This window comes from Mauremys reevesii, linkage group 5, assembly GCF_016161935.1.
Source record: "Mauremys reevesii isolate NIE-2019 linkage group 5, ASM1616193v1, whole genome shotgun sequence".
NCBI lineage: Eukaryota > Metazoa > Chordata > Testudines > Geoemydidae > Mauremys > Mauremys reevesii.
Window position 1 is genome coordinate 1,458,342 of NC_052627.1, and position 5,646 is coordinate 1,463,987.

At 48.4% G+C, this 5,646-nt stretch overlaps 1 long non-coding RNA gene across 1 annotated transcript; it reads left to right on the plus strand.

Annotated features, from left to right (window-relative positions):
• Positions 1 to 2,416: 2,416 nt before the first annotated feature.
• LOC120405563 lies at positions 2,417 to 4,840 on the plus strand. Its single transcript, XR_005598673.1, has 2 exons — positions 2,417 to 2,517; positions 4,649 to 4,840. It is a non-coding gene; the product is annotated as an uncharacterized LOC120405563 (long non-coding RNA).
• The last annotated feature ends 806 nt before the right edge of the window (positions 4,841 to 5,646 follow it).

Here is a 5,646-nt window from a genome sequence, read left to right on the forward strand (position 1 = left end):
TTGGGCATAAGCTTTCATGGGTAAAAACCTTACTTCTTCGGACGCATCTGTTAGCCTTTAAGGTGCCACCAGACTCCTTGTGCTTTTGTGGTTCCACTGAAGTTGATGGCAAAACTATCACTGACCTTTGGTGAGGCTAGGACCTCACCCGAAAACTCCTCATAAGCTGTTAGGGTCCCAGACCCCAGGAAAGTGCCAAACTCTGTGGTGATCACAGCAGCATTTAGTTACACTGGATTGACCTTGTTTCTTGTCCAAGTAAGTGTGCTGCCTTTAGGAGTGGAAACAAACCCAGTGGAAGGCCCCACGTCCTCCAGTGGGCAGTCATGCTGCCAGGTGAATGCAGGCACATTGTTCAGTGTATGTACCAGTTCTGTTGTGGAGTGCCTCGAGCCCCACTGAGAACAGGTCCCCGTTGTGCCCAGCGCAGTACAGACAGCCCCTGTCCCAAAGAGCTAATCAATGTGACAAGTGCTGCCTTCCCAGCTGGATGGTGCTGTGACGCTGGACCAGATGCGGAAGTCCTTACTCATACTGAGGGCAGTTTCTCTGACAGACAGCACCACTGAAGCTGATAGAGCTGCTCTCGTGAGCAAGTGTTCACCAGTGTGAGTAAGGGGCTAATGATCTAGCCCCCGGTGTTTTACTAGACTCACGTGCAAGGTGGCAGGGCAGGAGAAAGAAAAACACAGCAATAAAGCGTGCCCTGGCACAAGCAGCGTGGAGTAAATGGCTGGGGTGTGCAGAAAGCCATCAATGTGGGTTACGACTCTTGCAGGACAAGGAGGTGTAGCTTCATGGCCCTGTTATGTGAAATAGACTCTAAATGCTCTGTCACTAGAAGCCTTTAATTTAGTACAGTGAGACTTAGTCATAAAGTAAAGAAGAAGCAGGTTTATTGGACATATCCGGCCTTGCAGTTCACCACGCCATGTCCCAGATCCTGTAAAACCTCAGGTGCATTGTTTGGGAGCTGTCTCTGCTTGGACAGATTCCCAAGTCCAGGCCTCGAAAAGGACTCTTTGCTGCAGACTATTGACACTACAGTGACTGCAGGGCAAATGGTGTGACAGACATTTCCCAGCCACTCCAGCATGGCAGCTCTCTTTAACCATGCTAACAAATAAACAGGACTTGCATGGGTTTGTGACAGCAGCGCCATGACAAAAATCTAGTAACTGGGCTTGTGCTAAGGCCTGGCAAAGAGCTATGAGTCCATCTGACCCTGAGAAATGTGCATTATGTAGCACCCTGGGGCTAGGGAGGATCAGGGCCTGTTGTGCTAGGCACTGTACACACCTCTAGGGAGACAGTCCCTACCCCAAAGAGCGTACAGTGTGAGCTTTCGGTTGTGTGACCCGTAAATCCACTCCACAACAAACTGACATTTACTCCATGGATTTTACAGAAGCTCTAATCTGAGTGATCTGAGCTGGGTGGGCAGTGAACAATCTGGGTCTGTCTATTGCTACCATCACCAGAGTATCAAAGTACTTCCCAGGTAAATTAAATGGGTGTGGCATGGCCCCTCGTGGATTTCATGAGTCTTCTGCTCTTCTCCCTTCCCTGGTAGTGGAGGCTCTGCTTGGGGGATTATACATGTATGTGTTGTTTTCACCCACTGCAGTCTCTCCCCCATTAGTTGGCTCTGGTGGGACTGCTTTGGCCAAAAAGAGGGTCTTGCAGCACTCCTTGAAAGTGGTCAGATTTTAGATTAGTGCAAATCCATTGGAAGGTCATTCCACAGCTCAACCCCTTTAACAGCAAGTGCCTTGTCCCCAGCCCTTAAATGCTTCCTCTTGGCCTTTATAAGGTGCCCTATCCCAGAGGAGTGCAGTTGTCTTGCTGGATCATGGAGGGAGATGTGATCACTGATGTAACTGTGTCCTGCCCCACTAGCAGCTTTCAAGATCAGGTCCAAGGCTTGGAAGTGGCAGTGGAACTGGGCTGGGAGCCCATGGAGAGATGGAAGCACAGGGGTAATGGAGAGGAAAAGGGCTGCCCTATTTGGCATGTGCTGGGGCCTTCAGACCCAGGTACAGCAAGTTAGAGTGCTCCTGTCTGGAGGTGACAAATGCCTGGATTGCAGTGACCAGATCTTTGCCCAGGAGGGAGAGGCAAAGATTTCTGCCCAGCAGGAGGTGGGGAAAGTCACTTTGAAAATTGATAGTCCTTTGTCTTATGTATGAAGGGCTGAGTGAGAAAGGACCCAGAGGCTATTTGCTGAATGGGGGTAGTCGCCCTTGATGGAAGAGAGAACAGTGACCTGGCCAGTTCTTCCAAGTGTTTTCCCCTTCCAGCCAGCATCACTTCAGTCTCATCTGGGGTTTAGTGTGAGCTGGCTGATGGTCACCCAGGGCATGGTCTCTGCTAGGCATTGTGACATCAGAGCGATGGCATAGAGTACCGTGGTGGCATTGTTTGCTATGGAGCGTGTGGCACCTCACACCTCTCCAAGGGAGCTGGGGAGATGTTGAAGAGGAGAGGAACTGGATAGATCCCTCTGGGACCCTGCAGGTGAGGGCCATCAGGGGAGGGAGCAGTTGCCTATCATCACTCTGGGTCTCTTGGAGTGGAATAACTAACTGAAGCCATTGCAGTGCTGTGCCTCCTCCAGCAAGCAACGTGTCATGTAACTGGGCCAGCAGGGCACTGTCACTGGTGTTGACAGCTGCAGAGAGGTCAAGCAGTATCAGCATTGAGATGTGGCCTCCATCCATTACCATGAGATATTCATGTATGTCGTGGAGATGCCCCCAAAGCACTGTATTTTGTTCGCTCGTAATCTCAGTGTGATCTCATCAGCAATGACGAGAGAGAGAGACCGTTGGTTTTAGTGGGAGTGCATAACAATGTTTCTAAAAGTGGGGAAAAGAGCTTTTACAATTAGCTGCTTTAATTGCAAACAGTGATGGCTAGAACAAAACCGGTATTTTCACACTCAACAAATTCTGAGGGGGAATGACCAGGCAAAAACAATATTTGGAGAGTTGGTTCCCTTCATTACTATTATTGCGAGCCGAACTAGGCAGTATTCTGTCAAATCCTTGTTCTTCCTGAATTTCAGTTGTTTATTTTTATTATTTTGTTCTATTTTTTCTTTGTATGAATGTTCTAAGTTTGAGCCCTGCTACCCAATCTTTGTCCTGACTCATGATGTACTTAAGTGAAAATGATTTATCTTTGCTTTCATAGATTTATATTTATATTTGAAATACAAAGATTTTAAACCCAGAAGGGGCCATTATGATCTAACCTCTTGTATACTCTGGCCCTAGAATTTCACCGGGTAAGTCCTGCATCAGGCCCATATATTGTGGTTGAGCTAGAGGTTTTTTGTTTTGTTTTGGTTTTTGAAAAAGACATCCAATCTTGATCTAGACTTCAAATGATGGACTTCAACCACATCCCTTGGTAAATTGTTCCAAAGGTTAATTATCCTTATGTTAAAAATGTGTTCCTTATTTCTAGCATGAGTTTATCTAACTTTGGCTTCCAGCCATAGCATCTTGTTATGTCTTTGTCCATTAAATTAAAGAGCCATCTGCCCTCTGAAATCTCCTTCCCTTGTAGGTATTTGTGGATTTGCTCAGGTCATCTCTCAGATTTCTCTTTGACAAGCTAAGTAGATTGGGCGGCTTAAATCTTTCAGTTTTTCCCAGACCTCATAGCAGTCTTCTTGCTCTTTTCGGAACCCTTTTGTCTCAGCTAACAAGTAATAAACATAATAAAAATATTCTTAATGCAAAACTGTGGTGAACTAAATTCCATGCAGCTAAAGAGTTTGCACGTGTTGTTCACATGGACAATGAACATTTTGATACCTGTGTCAATTCAATTCTACCTAAACCAGGGGTTTTCAGGACAAATTTTTGGTGGTCTCAGAGTGCGGCCACCAACTCTTGCTTGTGGCTGCTCTCACACTTTTTCCTAAAATACTTAATTAGTTTTAGGAAAAACAAATAAATATGCTCATACACATGGTCAAATCACTGTAATTTATGTATTGCTAGCTAGTAAGTCTGCTGTGAAAAGTGATACTAACAAACATACAAGTATCACTTTTCACAGCAGACTAACTCCCAGGAAAGCCTAGGGACAAATTAAGCCCTGTATGGGGGTTGGGGAGGCAGCAGGGGCCAGGGACAATGGGGATGGATGGGTGGGGAGGCCAGGGAAGCAACGGGGGCTGGAGCCTGAAGCCCCATAGCCAAAGCCTGACGCCCCATGCCCAGGGGACGGGGCCTAGAGCCCAAAGCCATGTGGCTGGAGCCTGGGACCTGCTGCCGCTGGCCGGAGCTTGGGGATGGGCCCGAAGTCTCATGGCTAAAACCTGCCACCCTGCCACCGCAGGGCTGGAAGCCAAAGTCTGAGCCCCACTGCCCCTGGGAAGGTGGGAAATCATGGGCTGCCTGCTCCTCCAGCGTTGTGCAAGTGCTTCCAGAGGGAGGCAGGGCCCAACCCCTGCTGGTGGCCCCAGCAACCAACACCAAGGCGCTGCGTCCAGAAGCAACAGGGAGGAGGGGCCGCTACCTTGCCCCTCAATCACAGTCCAGGAGGCTGTGGCCACTAGAAAAGCCCCTGGTGGCCGTATGTGGCCACCGTGGCTGCCTTTGAGAAACACTGACCTAAACAATCTGCTGTGCAGGTGGAGAACAATGTAGTGACTCAGGCTGGGCCAGGAGAAGTGAAGACTCTGTAATGGAATCCAGTGAAAGGGAGAAGGAGCAAAAGGAAACATTGGAGGTTTAGAAGAGACCTAAGTCTGAATTATTCTAACAACTCTGTGTCAGGAAACATATCCATGAAACCAAAGAGAAATAAAGTAAATCACACTTCAGAGTTATCACCTATAGACATTTAGACTGGTGACATTAATATTTCAGGTACTGCCACTTTCCTAAAAGAGCCATCAATGCCTGGAGGCAGAACAGCAACTAAAACAGTATCGCTTAATCTGGCAGGTTGCTTAGCCTGATTCAGCAGACCCACACCAACCCATGTGCATGATTGGCCACACGAGCCTGTGCCAGGGCAGGAAGTCCATAGGAAAACACTGCTCGTTTGAGAGATAAGGGCCTGGGTAGGAACAGAAAAACCAAAGGGGCCCAGATGTTTATGTGTTGAGGAGAAGCTGATGCAATGCAACCACACTCGGCACAGTTCCCGAGTCTTCTGGCTCATGTGAGTGGTTCCTCAATGCATGAGCGATGTCATCAGTCAGAGAGGACACCACCCAACAGTTCTCCACCCTTCCCATGCCCGCAGCACTCCCGACCAACCGTGGGAAAGTTCTGACATGTCAAAGAACAACAGCCAATCTTCTGGCAGCAACACCTCCCTATCAGCTGGAAGGCAAGTGACACCACCCTCAGCAACTGGGTGGAAAGAAATCAAGCATGTAATGAGTCATTCACCTGCCCAAGCCTAGTGTAAGAATGCAACAGGGCCTCCTCAGGCTGCTGCTTGCTGGTGCTTCCACTTAACCACCCACAAATACATGGCTAAAAATGGCGCACGTTTACTTCAGCCTTCTCTGAAATTTCATGCAGGAATTAAAGTTCTGTGCATGTGCGCGCCCGTGCGCGTGGGTACATGTGTGCGTTGTGTCTCAGAGTCACTGAGAGCCTGGATGAACCTCAGAAC